The sequence below is a fragment of the Leucoraja erinacea genome, chromosome 5 (assembly GCF_028641065.1).
Source record: "Leucoraja erinacea ecotype New England chromosome 5, Leri_hhj_1, whole genome shotgun sequence".
NCBI classification, from domain to species: Eukaryota; Metazoa; Chordata; class Chondrichthyes; order Rajiformes; family Rajidae; genus Leucoraja; species Leucoraja erinaceus.
In genome coordinates this window covers 77410295-77429581 of record NC_073381.1, presented here as the reverse complement: position 1 = coordinate 77429581, position 19287 = coordinate 77410295, and the positions used below count along the sequence as shown (strand labels likewise).

The following is a 19287-nucleotide window of genomic DNA, read 5'->3' as shown; positions in this document are numbered from 1 at the left end:
GATATGAAGATTGAAAGATAGTCACTAACAATTAGCCTTTGCATTAATTACTGCAAACGTTCCTTTGATTCAGCTTGGCAGTCTTTTGACTGATTGAAAGGTACAGTATGGAAACAGGCCTTCAGTCCACAGAGTCCAGGACAACCTTTAATCACTCGTTCACAATAGTTATGCGATTTTATTTCACTTTTGTATTCACTCCCTGCACGCCAGCAGCAATGTACAGAGGCCAATTAACGGATGTGGGAGGAACCATAGCAGCCGGAGGACACCCACGCGGTCACAGGGAGAATGTGCAAACTCCACACAGACAGCATCCATCGGTCAGGATCGAGCCCGTCTCCTTGGCGCTGTGAGGCAGCAGCTCTACCACCTGCATCACTGTGCCAATCCAAATGTGATGGATCCACTGGCTGTGAAAGCTGCACTGTGCTTGCAGCTGGCCTGGGAGTTGTTCCTGAGCTGTATAATGCTGACGTGTTGGGAGTTAATTTCCTCCATAAATACTGCACAGGGCAAGGATGGAAGAAACAGTGTGGGCAGGAGAAAGTGACCAACAAATCTCAAAGCTGCAGAATTCTTTAAAATTTGCGTGTTGAACTCAGAAATCTTGATATTTGCCTGGGCAAAGCCTTATAGACACATTGCGGGAATGTGGGCTGTGCAGAATTTGGAAGTAAGGGTGGGTGGGGGGGGGGGGGGGGGGGGGGGGGGGGGGGGGGGGGTTGGTTGATGGGGGCAATAGTGTCAGATTGAACTGGAGCCGATTTAGAGTAGTGATTAGGAGAAATGTCGTTCCTCAAAATGTCCGGAATCTTTCGAATTCAGGACATTCTTTCGAATATTCCTCTGGAAAATTGTGCTTAGCAAATCATGGCGAATGCTCCAGACCACAATCAATTGACTCTTTGATGAATCAGAAATCACATCATATGTGGATCAAGTCAGCATCAACTTAGAGCTAAGTGAATGGTGGAGCTGTCTCCAGGTACAGAATGGTTTGCTTCTGCACCTGGTTAGAGTCATTGATTCATATAATATTGAAACAGGCCCTTCGGCCCAACTTGTCCATTCCAACCATGATACCTTAGCCAAGCTAGTCGCATTTGCTCGAATTTGGTCATATCCCTCTAGTCTCTTTCTATCCATGTACCTGTACAAGTGTTTTTTTTTAAATGCTATTATAAGTCCTGTCTGAACTGACTTTACTGAACTTTATGTTTAAGAAGGAACTGCAGACGCTGGAAAATAGTCCTCCGTCATTTTTGCCACCTCCAACGTGACCCCACCACTCGCCACATCTTCCCATCTCCCCCCGTCTGCTTTCCGCAATGACCCCTCCCTCCGTAACTCCCTGGTCAATTCTTCCCCCTCCTCCCGCACCACCCCCTCCCCGGGCACTTTCTCTTGCAACCGCAAGAGATGCTACACTTGTCGCTTTACTTCCCCCCTCGACTCCATTCAAGGACCCAAGCAGTCGTTCCAGGTGCGACAGAGGTTCACCTGCATCTCCTCCAAATGTTTTTAAATTGTGGGAGGAAACCGGAGCACCTAGAGGAAACCTACATAGTCACAGGGAGAACATGCAAACTCCACACAGACTGCAACAGGTTAGGATCAAACGTGGGTCTCTTGCTCTGTGAGGCAGCATCCTTACCAGCTGTGCCACTGTGCCACCCCACAATGGTTAAATCTGGTCAAGTCAGCTTCTCATGCCTGATGGCTTTGCTTCATTACATTTGTTTTTCTCATAAAGCCATAAATCTTCAAAAGATCTTGACCAAGAAAATGCTTGAGAAGGTTAAAATAATTTGAAGCTGAATGATCGTTAAGGAAATTAATAGTTCATATACATGAGGTCGCAAGTTAATCTTTCTAACATCTAATAAAAGATTGCTGCAGACAAATGCCAAACCAAAATAGTACATGCACCTGATCATACTTAGATTCTGTACCAAGACAATGGAAAAGATCTTAAATAATGAAGAAAATGCAAAACCCTTGCTTCCATGTTATACCACCCAGTGTCGAGGCAAACTGTTATCTAGTTAACGTGAAATTTTTGTGCCATTTTGGCAGTAATTCTATAACACTATAATAATGTTGTTATAGAATTACCGCCAAAAAGGCATAACATAAGAATGTTGTTAGAACAATTTTGTGGGCAATTACTATAAGAACATTTAAAATAAATTTGGATTGATACATGGACAGGAAAGGATTAGAATGATGAAATGGATACAAATGGTATTACATGGATAGGAGAGATTTAGAGGGACATGGGTGTGTAGATGGGACATGTTGGTCTGTGTGGGCAAGTTGTTCTGAAGGGCCTGTTTTCACCCTGTATGACTATGGATATGGGCAAAATGCAGGCAGGTGGGGCATCTTGGTTGGCATGGACAAGTTGGGCTGAAGGGCCCGTTTCCGTGCTGTATGACTCTATGACTAATTCCATGTTGAGGCTGGGCAGTAACACAGCACACCACACCTAGACAATACATTGTGAAATATTACCATTCATTCCATGCATAACATGAATGATCTTTGGGGATGCTTAAAGAATGCTCTGTGAATCTGGCCAGAGTTCTTAAAATACACTGTACTGCATACAGGCAGTAAGTGTACAACTGTCCTTCTAATTTAAATGGTGGAAGGCCACAGATGATTTAATTGGAACGCACAAGTGCAACACTCAAGGAGCTGCGCATAAAGCCGGTAAAAGAGGTCCATTGGATCAGTGTTTTAACACCAGTTTAAATGTCCACTTTCTCCAGCACCAGCATCCTGAGAATGTGGTGTGCACTAACTGCAGGTTATACACTTGCAACTTGCCAAAGCTTTTTTAATAGCACCCCCCAGTCATCTGATATTCATAGCTGCAAAAGGCAAGTGCAGCAAGCCAACAAAATAGCATCATATCTGGTTAAACATGCTGACAGTTTTAGATGACACAGATCTTGAAGCCCCCTCCCCCCTACCCTACACCACTGGGAAGTACTTTCAGAGAGGTAGTGATTATATTGTATGATTTGGAAATGTTAAAAAAAACCTTAATGCTTACTCACATCGATCTATTTTGGTTTGGCAACTCATCACCAGATTGTTGAGTGTATAGATTTTTGCCATATCGATAGTCCAGCAATGTTTAGTTCATAGTTTCATTTAGAGATACAGTGCAGAAACAGGCCCTTCAGCCCACTGAGTCCGCACTGACCAATGATCCCCGTACACTATCCTACAGACTAGGGACGATTTACCAAAGCCAGTTAACCTACAAGCCCATATGTCTTTGGAGTGTGGGAGGAAACCGTGCACCCGGAGAAAACCCATGTGGACACAGGGAGAACGTACAAACTCCTTACTGACAGCGCCTGGAGTCAGGATCAAACCCGGCATCTGATACTATAAGGCAGCAACTCTACCGCTGCACCATCGTGCCACCCAATGAATTTTAAAAGGAAACAAAAAAGGTTTTGTGGAAATGCAGGATTGAAGACAAGGTCCAGTGAACTGATTGATTCCAGAGAGTGTGTAGCTTTTAGAGTGTTTTGGATCTGGCAGCACTGGTTTATGGTTCTAATGATTAAATGATTCCGTTTAGATATCAATTTTTAAGATGAAGAACCTGGCTTTGTTTATGGGAACACCAATTAAGAGCACGAAGACTTAACTAGTCTGGTAACTTCTGCTTGTGGAAACATTTTCTGTATACTTGAAATGAGTGCCCTTCATAATGTTTGGGACAAAGACCCATCATTTATTTATTTGCCTCTGTACTCCACAATTTGAGATTTGTAATAGAAAAAAAAACATGTGGTTAAAGTGCACATTGTCAGATTTTAATAAACGCCATTTTTATACATTTTGGTTTCACCATGTAGAAATTATAGTTGTGTTTATACAGTCCCCCCATTTCAGAGCACCATAATGTTCGGGACACAACAATGTAATGTAAATGAAAGTAGTCATGTTTAGTATATTGTTGCATATCCTTTGAATGCAAAGAATGCTTGAAGTCTGCAATTCATGGAAATCACCAGTTGCTGGGTGTCTTCTCCGGTGATGCTCTGCCCGGCCTGTTTTGCAGACATCTTTAGATTATGCTTGTTTTTGGGGGTTAGACCCCTTCAGTTCTCTCTTCAGCATATAAAAGGCATGCTCAATTGGGTTCAGATCTGGTGATTGACTTGGCCACTCAGAAATTGGCCATTTTTTAGCTTTGAAAATCTCCTTTGTTGCTTTAGCAGTATGTTTGGGATCATTGTTTTGCTGTAGAATGAACTGCCTGAGTTTTGTTAATGAGTTTTGAGGCATTTGTTTGAATTTGAGCAGATAGGATGTGTTTATATACTTCAGAATTCATTATACTACTACCATCAGCAGTTGTATCATCAATGAAGATAAGTGAGCCAGTACCTTCAGCAGCCATACATGCCCAGGCCATAACACCCCCAACACCATGTTTCACAGATGAGGTGGTATGCTTTGAAGCAGTTCCTTCTCTCCTCCATACTTTGCTCTTCCCATTACTCTGATATTTTAATCTTCATCTCATCTGTCCACAAAACCTTTTTTTTACAGAACTGTGGTTTCTCTTTTAAGTACTTCATGGCAAACTGTAACCCGGCCATCCTATTTTTGCAGCTAACCAGTGGTTTGCATCTTGCAGTGTAGCCTCTGTATTTATGTTCATGAAGTCTTCTGCGGACAGTGGTCATTGACAAATCCACACCTGATTCCTGAAGAGTGTTTCTGATCTGTCGGCAGGTGTTTGGGAATTTTTCTTTATTATAGAGAGAATTCTTCTGTCATCAGCTGTGGAGGTCTTCCTTGGCCTGCCAGTCCCTTTGCGATTAGTAAGCTCACCAGTGCTCTCTTTCTTCTTAATTATGTTTCAAACGGTTGATTTTGGTAAGCTTAAGGTTTGGCTGATGTCTCTAACAGTTTTATTCTTGTTTCTCAGTCTCATAATGGCTTCTTTGACTTTCATTCGCACAACTTTGGTCCTCCTGTTGATAAACAGCAATAAAAGTTTCCAAAGGTGTTGGAATGACTGGAGGAAAGACTAGGTGCTGAGAGTTCTCTTATTAAGGTGGAAATTAAACACACCTGAGCAATTACAAACGCCTGTGAAGCCATGTGTCCCTAACATTATGGTGCCCTGAAATGGGGGGGACTATGTATAAACACAGCTGTCATTTCTACATGGTGAAACCAAAATGTATAAAAATGGCCTTTATTAAAATCTGACAATGTGCACTTTAACCACATGTGATTTTTTCTATTACAAATCTCAAATTGTGGAATACAGAAGCAAATAAATAAATGATGGGTCTTTGTACCAAACATTATGGAGGGCACTATAACTAGTCTGGTAACTTCTGCTTGTGGAAAGATTTTCTGTATACTTGAAATGAGTGCTTGTGTTTCACTATATACTTTTTATGATATATTTTTTGTTGTTCCAATCAGCGAGTTTGTTATGCCTTAAACATGACAGGATGCAGGCACATAGTTAGATGTTTTATAATGAAATGGGCACAATAGATAAGACATATATAAAATGGGGCGCAGACTGGTTTCAATGTTCAATTTCAGAGTTGAAATGATGGTTACAAGTAGCTGACTTGCTGTTTATAGCATCTTCCAGACCACCCAATGAGAGATTACAACTACTTTCTACCACCATTATTTTCCTTGCATTTATTTCAAAGAAATCAATATATTTGGAATATTTTAGCAGCTGGAAAACAAAGGTACAACATAAAAATCACAATTTATAAAATTATTATAAAATTATTTGTATTGCTTCTCAACTGCACCTTTCATGATACACGTAAAATTCATGTTACAAATGACATTTGTCAGGGCCTGGATTGCATACAAATCTGGCTGAAACTGATTCACTGTCGATGCCCAGAAGGTTACAATTTTACAAGCAATTCTTTGCCTAAAATCCATACTTCAAGGTAAATAAATAGTTTGCTCTCAACAAGCTTCTCAAAAGCAGTAAGAAGAATTAAATACTCTTCTTAACAGGTGTAACTTTTTATGAAACGTGTATTCAAAAATGTTCATAATTTCAAATATTTATTTGGTAGGAAAATGAAAGCAAACCCTGTTATCCTTTGCTTGTTTTAAAAGTGTGCAAAGGTATTTAGAAAATTAGAATTGAATTGAAAGTTTTTTGCATGACCATTTCACTGCAATTCCCCTGCAAACTACCCTTCAAGAGATATTGGAATGCAATGACTGCAAGGTTAGGCAAGATCCTCCATTAAGGATGACCTGCCAAACAATATAGGGTCGTGATCCTCAGCAAAGATCCGGCACTTAACTAATCCTAGTTCCTACTAGGATGAAATATCTAAAAAGAATTTGCTAAAGGCTGAGATTTAATGCTTCTTTTGCTTACAGGTAAACTGTCAATCATGTGTATAAATAGTTCAACAATGCAAAACAGGAAAATATTAGGAAAGGGATGCTTTAGGTAAAGGGGGATGGGAGATTTTGTCTTCACATTAAATGGAACAAAATCATTAACCATCTCTTTACAACTGTGCTTACAGTTTCGCAACATCAAGCACAGAGGAAATGGATGAAGTATTATCATATTTGCTCATCTTGAGACCCCCCCCCCAAATATGTACAATTTAAGTTATAAATCTAATATACTTCAATGCCCATAAAACAATAACTGTAATGGGACAATGTAATCAATGTAGTAGTTCCTGGTAATTTCTGTTGTACTCCAGAGTAATAATCTTGCTGACATGTTTCTGAGTGAAGAGTGAAGAGTAAAATCTGAGGAAGGACATTATTGCCATAGAGGGAATGCAGAGAAAGTTCACCAGACTGATCCCTGGGATGTCAGGACTGTCTTATGAAGAAAGACTGGATAGACTTGGTTTATACTCTCTAGAATTTAGGAGATTGAGAGGGGATCTTATAGAAACTTACAAAATTCTTAAGGGGTTGGACAGGCTAGATGCAGGAAGATTGCTCCCGATGTTGGGGAAGTCCAGGACAAGGGGTCACAGCTTAAGGATAAGGGGGAAATCCTTTAAAACCGAGATCAGAAGAACTTTTTTCACACAGAGAGTGGTGAATCTCTGGAACTCTCTGCCACAGAGGGTAGTCGAGGCCAGTTCATTGGCTATATTTAAGAGGGAGTAAGATGTGGCCCTTGTGGCTAAGGGGATCAGAGGGTATGGAGAGAAGGCAGGTACGGGATACTGAGTTGGATGATCATCCATGATCATATTGAATGGCGGTGCAGGCTCGAAGGGCCGAATGGCCTACTCCTGCACCTAATTTCTATGTTTCTATGTTTCTATGTAAAGCAGATCAAGGAGGTCAAAGCAGGTAATAGCTGGATAGCAGGAGCTGTTGAACACAAAATAAACTGCTGGAGGAAAATGATCAGACGTTTCAGGTCAGGGGAACCGTCTTCAGTCTAAAGAAAACCCAAAATATAGTCTGTTCATTTCTTTCTACAGATGCTGCCTGACCCGCTGAGCTCCACCTGCGGTTAGTCTTCTGGCTCAAGACTCCAGCATCTGCAATCTCTTGCGATTAGCAAGATGTTGTTGGCATGATAGGTCCAATGGCCTACATCTGCACATTTTCATTTGAATTGTGAATGTATGAACCAAGGCTTTGTGGTAGCAACAATACAATAGTTGGTATTAGTGCACACAATTATTATGCAGGAAACTCAAAACATCTTCAGGTCTTTATCCATGTGCATTGAATGCTAAAATCAGTTAGCTATTCTAGTATCGGCGAGACCAAGCGTAAACTTGATGATTGTTTCACTAAACACTTACGCTCAGTCTGCCTTGGCCTACACGATCTCTCGGTTGCCAAATATTTAAACTCTCTTGCCATTCCCATACTGACCTTGCCGTCCCAGTCCCCTCCAGTGTCAGAATGATGCTGCACGCAAATTGGAAGAACAGCACCTCATATTTTTCTTGGGCAACTTACAACACAGTGGTATGAATATTGATTTCTCTAATTTCAAGTAACTCCTATATTCCCATGCCCCCCCCCCCCCTCTCCCCCCTACCCCACGCTAGTCTCCTACCAGTTCCACTGTTTGCATCCTTATATCCCTCTCGTTAGCACATCTTCCCCAGCCAATGGGCCATTATGGACTCAACCCTTCCTGAGGTCATCTGTTGCCGGTCCTGAATTGTTCTGGCCTTTGCTCGCTTCCAGTTCCCCCCAACCCAACCCCCCCCCCCCCCCCGCCCCTCTCCCCAACTATCTTTCAGTCTGAAGAAGGGCTCCGACCCCGAACATCACCTATTTCTTTTCTCCAGAGATGCTGCCTGACCCAGTTCATAAAAATCTTGGCCTTTGTCCTTCTATTCATCACGTATGGCTCTCTGAAAATCACTCTTTAATTTTTACTCCCCATTTAATTAAATATTCTAATATATACTTCCTAAGTTTGACCCTGCAAGCCTAATATAAACCCTGCAAGCCTAGTATAAGTAGAAGGTGTGAGGTCAACCTTTGGGCTCAACAGAGTTGAAACAAGGGGAGGCCTCTCAACCCTCTCCTCGGAGCTGCGTAGGGCACTTGAATATTACAAGAAGTTGTAGAATCCTACAAGTATCTGATGAATGGGAACCGGGACTTTGGCCTACAATGTTCGTACCAAACATGATGCCACGTAAGTTTGATCTCCTCTGGCTGCATCTGATCCATATCTTTCCATCCCCTGCAATCAATGTGCTTCTCCAAAAGCCTCTTACATTTTTCATACTTCGAGTTTCCTTTTCCCCAGACTCTTGGGTCTGAAGCATGGTCTCGACCCGAAACGTCATCTATTCCTTTTCTCCACTGATGCTGCCTGACCTGCTGAGTTACTCCAGCATTTTGTGTCTATCTTCAGTGTACACCAGTATCTGCAGTTCATCCCTACACAGCCTCTTATATGCTTCTGCCACCACTCCTGGCGGAGCATTCCAGGAACCCACCGCTCTCTGTGTACAAAAATTGCCCTGCATTTCTCCTTTAAATGTTGCCCCTCTCACCTTAAATGCTTGTTTGTTTGTATGTTTAACCACACCTGGCCAGGCTTGCCACACATTGGGAAGCAGAAAGTTGAAGAGAACCAAGGAGCAAAATAAATGTCCTTGTGCATCATGCCCAGCCCACGAACCCAGCATTCCCACACTCCCACCCATCCTTCGTTAGTAACCCTTTTGCAATAGGTATCCACTGCAGTGAAGACATCATCCTGATGATTAAGGTTTGTTTGTTCCATTTGGTTCTTGGAGTGAACATCACTTGATCAGTGAGACAACTCACTGCCCCGTCTCTTCCTAGGTGATGCAATGGTCTAGGTGAGAGAGAGTTCTTGCTCTGAACTCCTGTCCGTCCAACTACAAGCCATGTATGTCAAATAGGATTCTCTCAGGGAGTTAAACCTCCACAACAGGTGGGAACATCCACAATTCCATGTTTGCTGTCTGAAACTCTGCTGCCAGGTACGTAAAGCACCCTTTGTAATAACTAGGAGAGAGATTGAGAGAAGGAATTTGTTTGATTTATTCTCGTAAGCCACAGATCACCTGTAGAGGGCGATGCAGTGAAAAAAATCTCCAGAAACTCCAGGAACTGAAGTCTCAGATAAAGACCGTGGGCTATAATGTTATGAATGACAAATGCCATTCTTTCATCTACTAGTACAAAACCTAGGTATTACCTGCAGATAAGTGTTTTCTCCCTCCGCTGGAGCCCTTTGTTCCAGTACAGTATTTTTAATTTTCTCATCAAGGTGATGGAATTATATTCATCTTGCAACAGGTCGCTGCTGAATCTTTAGGTGATTTTTAAATCACTTTTTTGGGGGTAGTTTGCAGATGGGTCACAATATAGCATCACTGATTCACGGGACACTCCTCATTTTCCATTAGGATTGAGGAAATTTACCCAAGGAGCTTTTCCAGTTTTTCTCTTATTTTAAGGTGCTTTTCATCAAGATTTTGGAGAAAAAAAAATTGACAGTGATCACCTTCCATAAAAATCCATGAGAAAATTATTTCCCCAGTTCTCTATAGCTTTATTTCAATATAGTATACAAGGGAATATCAGTCATTCTTTGGGGACCACCAGTTGACTGTAAAGTTAGTTAAATTTCATCACCAACTACATTAGAGTATACATTTAATAGATACCTGAGGGGTAACTTTTTCACACAAAGAGTGGTGAGTGTATGGAACGAGCTGCTGGAGAAAGTAGTTAAGGCATGTACTATTGCAATGTGTAAGAATATAGTTTTAAATTGGAATTTTTAACCAAGCCATTTTCATCTAAATTTACACAAAATCTACAATAACTGCCCCTCTTGCTGGGACTGTGAAATTAGTTGGCAATGACACCCTTCTGAATTTGTACATGTGCCCTGAGATAGGGATAATGATAAATTTTGAAGGGAACAGTGAAAATATTGCATTTATGCAGGTGGGGATTGAAGTGTCTGATAAGGGAAAAAATGTGTAACAGCAGCTGATTATTTCTTTAAGTGTGACTTTAGGTTTAGCTCATTTGTCCAAGTATGATTTTGGTTATAGAACAAGGGAGGATAAATTGTATAGCAATTGAAATGTGGCTTGGGGATTAACCCATTCCCGCTCCACCCAGAACAGGCGGTAAGTAAACTTTAAGCTGCTTACTCAATGGCATGATTGTCGGATCCCACCAGTGGTGATTGTGTGGTTAAAGTGATTAGTACAACAGCAGGAAAGACAATTGTGCCAGAGGCCAGCCTCAGTTGAAGCCAGCCTGTGCTAATTAAAGCCAGCTTCTGCTTCTTAACGGAGAGCTTGCAGTTAGCTTAGTTGCTGATGGTAGGGGAAAGTAGCAGCAAATGCTAACTGTTAAAAGCAAGAATAGCACAATGCGACAGAATGCCTCGTCAGCAAAACTTGCATGACCGGTGGTGAGATCCATGTCAGACTCTTTCTTTTTTACTCAAAATGTTTGTGGCATTCTGAGTTAAACTCATTGGATGTTAACATGTACTATCCCACGTTGCCTTTGTGGTGGCTGCAACTGTAAATGAGACAGTTATCCATCTCCTTGTGGAAAGTGCATTTGTCAGGAAGGCCTGGGGGGAAAGATACACCCTGAACAGAAGTGTAACATAGTTTTGTTCCCAGCGACATACAATGAGACTGATATCAACTCCTGCAAGGGAACCATCAACTGGATGAAAGCCAACTGAAACTCAATGATCTGCCAGAGTGCAAGGTGTAGTGCATGAACAAGTGCTGCAAACAGCCTACCCTCTAGGTCCAGGGCCATGCATGGAGAGATGTGCTGATGCTGGATGTGGCCACCGCAAGGGTTCCATGGTGGTGGGCCACCTGGAAGTGTCGTCCTGTCCCTGCTCACTCAGTGGCTGCACCATGGTGTTTGTTCAAGGGTAGTACATAATAATAACTGATGTCATGCTTATACTAAGTAATTGGACACGCTAAAAATGCTGACTTGAATGTGCTGTCTTTTAGAGCAACCTTGACGTAATGTGCGTATAGGTGGACTTGCACTGAAACCAACATTAATCTGATTTCCATCTTGGGGACGTGATTTACCATGATATTTCCAAAACCCCAATATATTGAGACATGATATATCGAGATTGCACTGCAGATACTTTTGAATTCATTTAGGAATGCAGTATTGATCTGAAATATAAGAAATACGGGAAGGAGAGAGCAGCCTCCTTTTCCAGGAGGCATTGGGAGGAAGGATGAAGGATATCTTCATCTGCATTCTGCAAGGGCAGGTGTGTTTTTAGGCACACACAGTGAAGGAGGTGGGAGAGATATCTAAGGGATTGAGTGGAAAATAGACACAAAATGCTAGAATAACTCAGCGGGACAGGCAGCATCTCTGGAGCTTTGCTGCCTGTCCCGCTGAGTTACTCCAGCATTTTGTGTCTACCTTTGATTTAAACCAGCATCTGCAGTTCTTTCCTACACTTAAGGGTCAGAGCACTGAAAACCTAGACACAGAGCCATAAAAACGTCAACAACCTCACAAAAGTGAATTCCTCTCCAAACTTACATATCCATATCTGTACACAACTTAAGCTTTTCACTGTACCGAGGTACACGTGACAATAAACTAAACTCAACTCATTGCTGAGTGCATTAAAACATTAAAACAGCAAATGTTCTATCAAACCAACAGCAGCAATGGACTCGCCCTCTGTTTGTTGGTCACTGCAGCATTCTACAATCATTCACAAACCTTACCAACAAGACCCATACTTGTAAGAGTCATATGTTATTCTGTCTGCACTTGCAGTACTGCGCACTTTGCTTGCACATTTCATAGTTTGCTCAAATCGTCTGCCTCTCAGCCGCATCTGGCGCATCATCCCAACACATTGTACTGCATTTCTTCTCCCGTGCAGGTCGAGGTGGAGCATAACTGCAGTGCTGCCCACACTTTGAGCTCCCACCGTCGAGGCTGCTGTAAAGGTGAGCAGAGTCCACCACACCTTACACTTGAACTCTTCTTGTCACATCCCCTCCTCCCTCATCCTACAACCTCTTTTGATAGTGCAATCAAATGCCTCTTACTCTCACCCATCCTGACGTCGACAACCAAAATTGGCGCCTTTCTCCTTTCAAATAACCGGGGATCCTAATCTGATCGGATGGGGTGGGAGATTGCAACCTTCACGTGGTCCACCCTGTTTTGACGAATGCAATCAACCTGGCGTGCACAAACAGAAGATCAAACAGAACAAGTTGTCTTACAACTTTAGGCTGTGCACGTCATATGCAAGAAGAAGATTCTGATCAGATAGAGGTGAGGGAATCACAAGGTGAAGACATACTATCACTTTTATACTAGCCATCAGCTCAGATATTAACTCCACCTGAGACTGGGAGAGATGATGACATGGGTAACACTCAGGCACAGGTGCGAGCCGACATGCCAGGGGAGAGAGAAACTCAGAACCAGCTCCCCAGATGTGAGGCTGCAAAGAGGTTCCGTGGGAGAGGATTCAGACGAAGACATCAACAATCCACAAGGTAGGCTGGTGGGTACCACAATTAATTTCTTGGTGTTTTGGCAGGCAAAAGCATGGAATATGTGGGAGTCCATCACCAATCTTCCAAAGAGACTGGTCACTGAAGACTGCTGCATTTGTTGAGCTAGCCACGTTGAAGGGACGCCACTCGATGCCTCAGGTTGCAATGCAGAACAAGCAAAAGTGGCAGTGTGCAGTCAAAACTCAGATTGCTGCCATCATGATACAAGTATTACAGCAGTTGATCAAACTATGCCTTGAGAGATAGACACAAAATGCTGGAGCAACTCAGCGGGACAGGCAGCATCTCTGGAAATAAGGAGAGATGCCTTGAGAGATATGTAGGTAACTGAGGCAAAGGCCTGGGAGATTGACAACGCATCCGCAGAGCAAGAATTTGCTGCCTTCTCTTGGAATGACAGTGTATTTGAAGTTGCCTGCTGGCCATCTAACCCAAATTGATGTTACATATGCATCAAAGGATCAGCCAAAGGGATCATGACCACTAGCTCTGACCTCCTTGAGATCAGCCTGCATGGCCACAATATTAGCATTCTACCACCAGCCACTGGAGTCAGACGAGTGGCAGAGGCATGGACATATGGAGGAGAAGCGCTATAAATAGGCTCTTCGACCCAACGAGTCAATGCCGACCAGCAATCACCCTGTACACCAACACTATCCTACACATTACTAGGGACATTTTACAATTTTACCCAAGCCAACTAATCTACAAACCTGTACGTCTTTGGAGTGTGGGAGGAAACCGAAGCACCTGGGGAAAACAAACGCGTTCACGGGGAGAACGTAAATCTCCATGCAGACAGTACCCATAGTCTCTGGTGCTGTAGGGTAGCAACTCTACCGCTGCACCACTGTGCCTTGTCTTCCTATAACTGCTCTGTAACTGCTCACCACATTACTGGTGTGCAGTGCTCAATATAACACGATGGTGCCACACAATGATTCCTATGATCCGCTCTATTGATATCTGCAATGGCCCTATTGAGTAACCCACTCATGACAGTACTCTGTTCCATCTGCTTCTTCTTATCGAGTCCACACACAAGATTAGAAGTTGTTCAGCCAGAGGTGAACACACTTCTCGGCATCTGCATACAATGGTGTCTGTCTTGCGAATCTTGTGCTACTTGTGCGTGGTGGTGGAAAGATTGGTGGAAACAGGGCCGCGACGTGAACGCTCTTTCCTTGACCCCATTCCATTTGCTTGTATGTGGCTAAATGTCTGTATTTGTGTGTACAAGATTCAAGAGTAGAAGGATAGCCCTTATCTTGCATAACCCAATTCTTTGAATGGTTACTTTGGACAGCTGTCTACTGTAACGTCAGAGCATTGTGATCAGAATCTGGACATGCATGGTGCATGGTCACACTACAACTGAGCATTGATGGTGTGAATCCCATTCTATTGTGGTTTACTTCTAGAGGAAGACACAAAGAGCCAGAGTAACATAGCGGGTTGGGCAGTATCTCCAGAAAAAATGGATAGGTGACTTCTTTGGTCGGGAGCCTTCGTCAGATTCATGGTTTACCTCCGAATTGATATGTCCACGTGTTGACTGAAGTGCAAGGAAAACACCCTGTGCCGTTAGGAATCCTGCAGTCCTGGTAAAGCAGCTATTCCGCTCTTCTTGACTGATCTCCTGTAACGTTAATAGCCACTGGCAACATAGTTCTCCACACAGCACTGTGGTTGGAGTTTTAGGTTGAGCATGTGGTGTATTTCAGCGAAGGCCTCATGTTTTATCAAAGGTGCCTCCCCTACTTGCTCCTATGGAATCTCGGTGGCTGTAACCTCTTGCTGTAGGTCTCACTCTCCTCCCCACCCAGCAGCCTGTGCAGCTATGTGTTCACTCTGATCCTTTTCCTTGCCATGTTGCATGCTGAGAAGAATGGGCACTAAACGTTCGACGCAACGGGTCACTGCAGGCGCTTTGAAGTTTAAAAAAAATCTCTTCAGTTTCTGACACAAGACTCCCCACGGTTTTCGCAAACTCTTAAAAATTCTAACAGCACCAAACATTCATGGAATCAAAGCAACACTCAGCAGAAATCAGTCAGCAACTAACCTGCAAGTAATTGATGATCCCTTTTAATGGCGCAGGAGGAGACCTGTCCTGCTGCTGAATATGTGGTCAGCTGTGTAAGGTTAACGCATGGGGTGGAACTTCTCTTCCAACGCATGCACTAAACACGCAATGTAGTCATTTTGCCTAATGAACTCCACCTCTGAAATTCAGACCCACTTGTAATTTATTATCGTTAAGCTAGAAATCATCTGTCGTTTCATGCAGCATTATGCTTTATAAGTGTCCTGTAAATATACAACAGTGAGAGGAACATGGCATTTTTAATGCACTAATTTAAAGCACATCCCAAGGTGTTTCACAGGAGCAAACAAATGGAAATCTTGGGGATGACAGTACAGATGACCGAACGTTAAGACATAGAGGCAGATTAAGGAATGTCTAAAAGAGAACAAAAGTAGAGAGGTGGTGATGCTTAGGGCAGGAATTCCAGATGCTTGCCTGAATAAACCTGAAAGTGTGGGAGCCAAAGTTGAGTCAAAGAAAATTAGGGATCATCTAATTGAGTCGGAGATCTGGGGTTGCAGCATATAATAATGGTTCAGTGAAAGGGCATTAACATGTTAACATTTTAAAATCAAAAGTGTTTTGCCGTGCCAAGAGCTATCATTAAAGCTCAAGAGAGAGGGGTGAATGGGGCTTTGTCTGAGTTACAATATGGGCTACAAAACACTAACGAAATATATACCTGAAATAATATTAATCTTCAGAATTATGATAAAGCTGTTATGAAATGATCTTTTCATATTAAGATAAAGAAACATTGAATTCTCAAAGTATAACATTTAAAAGATAGAAGTTTAAACATTTTATTTCTTTAAGAATGTAGAAACAATTAAATCATTTATTTAGTGTTTTAAAATTAAAATGAATACATCATAACTATTATTTTTTTTCGTTCCAAAATAAAATCTAGTGGCACACAGCTCAATGTATATTTGACCATTGGAGGCCAGTTCTTCGATCAGCCGAAATAAGATTGTGGGCTTGTTTTGTTTATTTATTGTTTTGTTTAGCACTCCAGAATTGTTGAGCACATCAAGAGATGAGTAATGGAGAGATATATTTCTCACCTTTGCTAACAAGCGGTTAAGCATTGAACATTCTGAAAGTCGAGACAAAGTTAATTTATGGATAATTAGCTCCTAAAATATTATTCAATTATTTTGGAGTTTACACAAGTCAACAATGCCAGAGTTGTTGAAAATGTTGTTAAAAATATACTGAATATATATAAAATATACGAATCCCTCGTCGATATATTTGTGCTAATGAGGACTTATTTCACTTTGACCAGAAAAAATGAAGCTATATTTCAAAATTGACTGGGTGTCTCAAAATACAATTCCAGCCTTTTGTCCCAATTCTGGGGTTTAACGGGCTGAGCAATTGGTCATTGGAGATGGTTCAACGATGACTGATCAGTCAAGGGGCAATTCTGCAGGATATTAAGTTCCACCCCCGATACTGATGGTAAGTAGTGAGGACAAAATGAAAATTAAGGCGTTAATGTAGCAAACCAAAAAGTTAGCAGATATTTAATACAGGTAGAGTCCATGTATAGACAAAATGGGAAGAAAGAAAAATAAAGGTAGCACAAGAAATAACTTATAAAAGCATTTTCTAGTTAGGGGATTTTGAATGTTTAATTTTCTACCATATATGATAACTTACTCATAAGAGCTGAGAATGTGTACTTCTCTAACTTGGGAAACTATTTGAGCGTGAGTGTTGAATTTTTTTAAAGTCTTCAACGCAAAATACCAGAACTACTGGCCAAGTTAAAGAATTACACACGAAATAACAAAAGTCAAAAAAGAAAATAATAGTTCCAACTATTATTATAAGTCAACCAAAACAGAAACTGTAGCACTGTTATACACTTAATAGGTCAGATACACTTGGTGGCTTTACATAAATTTGAACGCTGTGACTAAATAGGCTCCAATTGCAAAGATATGTTCTGGTATAACACATTAACTGCTTGCAAAATATTTTCCTAGAAATGGAATTGCAACATGTTGTGCAATTTTCCACGAGGTGCGCATGGCCTACTTTTGGTGAAGGTACATTTTATTGGGAAATTCTCTGAATCAACCTTCAATATTAAGCTATAATATTAAACCCAAGCATTCCCTGGAATATTCAGCTCCTATCCTCTAATAAAGGGCATAACCTGGCAGCCTCCGAGTTTATTTAGTGCATGGCGCCATTTAATGCCTAATAAATGCAGGGATTCATACATAAATATTATTTGTCCTTCCTCGCCAAACTTATAAACAACTGCAAGGAAATGTAACCAGAATAAATTGTGTCACACACAATTTTGATAAGCCTCAAAGTTCTTATCGGCTGTTTATTAAATATCTTTAACAGATACGTGCAACTAAATGACTCGTGTGAGGAACGAAGTCAATATCCTTGAAATTAAAAATGCTATTAGAATTCAAATTAGTAGGTTACAAAGTGAACATCAACGACTTTAGTATATTGTGTCAGTCAAAAATTATATGCAATCTTTAGTACTTGATTTTAAAACCGAAATAAGCATAAAGCCAGGAAGGCAACAAGACTCTGAAAATATATTGACACATGCTGCTGATGCAATGCTGCAAACTACTGCAAGTGCGGGGAACCATGAATAATTAGTTTCTGGATAATTATAATTAAATGGAACTTTCTGTTATGATTTTAAATATGTCTGTAATTCCTTCAACCTTGCATTCACTGGCATGACCAATTGTTTCAGCAGAATAATTTTCCACAAGGGGTTTAATTAAAATGCTTCTCATTCACACTTAAATGGCGCTGATACCTTCTACAGAAACACATAACGATCCAAATATATAGCTCTAATAGATAAAAGTACAGGGACATCTTGGCAATTATTTTAACTGAATTTACAGAACTAAAAATGTCAGAAAATAACCTCCAATTAATCAGAACGCAACAGTAAATAGTAATTTCTCTCAAGCGCAGTACTGCCAAGGGTGGTAAGTGACAAATGAACTTTAGAAACAATCACTAAAATCATGAAGAGTTCAAGGGCATTGTTTTTGATTTGTAAAATGCAGATTATTCATAATAATGCCAACTTCCACAATTTCTAATATCAGAACCTGATGGTCAAACAATTTGTAATTAAGAAATCAATTAAACGTGTAGAAACGTTATATCTTTTCATAGAAAATATCCGTAGACAGATTTCCAGAGTTTTAAGTTACATATATTTGCATATTTTCTAATTGTCTATTAGGCAAGATGAAAACTGAAGTATATAACTGACATTCTAAAATAAAGTTTACTTAATAAAAAAATTACTTGTAATCACAAGAAATCCAAAATTATGGAACCATTCATAAAAATTCAAATCATTTTTAAGGCATCGATTTTAAAGAGCAATTGCAGCTACAATTTGTTCTAAAACTATTTCTTTCTCCCAGTTTGAAGACCAAAATCCTGACCTGTTTTATGTAGCTGTTGCTTTATTAACTGGAGTAATTTAGGAGTGGAGACAAAGAAAACATTTTATACAACACAAGAAACATTATCAAATCTATATCAAAATATCTATGGAAAATGAAGCTTGCTTAGTATTTATTACTAAGATATAAACTAAATTAACTATTACTAAATATAATAAAGTTTATTTAAAATGCAAGAATATTTAAAGTTGTATTTAAAGTTTGAGTAATACAAGCTGAAACGTAATGCTTTCTCCGACAGGAAAATAAATCAAAATGCACCTGGGTTTGCAGCATTCCCCCTAAAATTATCAGCATCTGCATAATTATTAAAGTTTACTTTCAAGTAAGTGTCAAACATTAAATCCATTTCAGTTAATGTACACCTTGCTACATTTCGGCAAAATAATCCATCAATATTCTTAACACACACACACACACACACACTGTCAAGTACATTTTCGCCACAACTAAACTTTAAGTTACACTTTCATGAAGGCACATATATGGGAGAAACACAACAGGGCATTGCACATAGCGTTCCGCTTGCTTTAATCACCAACCCCTGGATTATTTCATAGTTTCATGACATAACCCAACAGAGCTAAATGAAACAGGAAAACGTTCTCTTCTTTACACGCTGCCA

At 40.8% G+C, this 19287-nt stretch overlaps 1 protein-coding gene and 1 long non-coding RNA gene across 45 annotated transcripts in view; both read right to left on the bottom strand.

Moving 5' to 3' along the window:
• eya4 (EYA transcriptional coactivator and phosphatase 4) overlaps positions 1–19287 on the bottom strand; it is a 408000-nt gene that overhangs the window by 202005 nt on the left and 186708 nt on the right. The gene's annotated exons all lie outside the window — the stretch shown is intronic.
• LOC129697439 (uncharacterized) lies at positions 3825–19274 on the bottom strand. Its single transcript, XR_008723524.1, has 2 exons — positions 15160–19274; positions 3825–5012 (listed from the first exon to the last, which is right to left on the bottom strand). It is a non-coding gene; the product is annotated as an uncharacterized LOC129697439 (long non-coding RNA).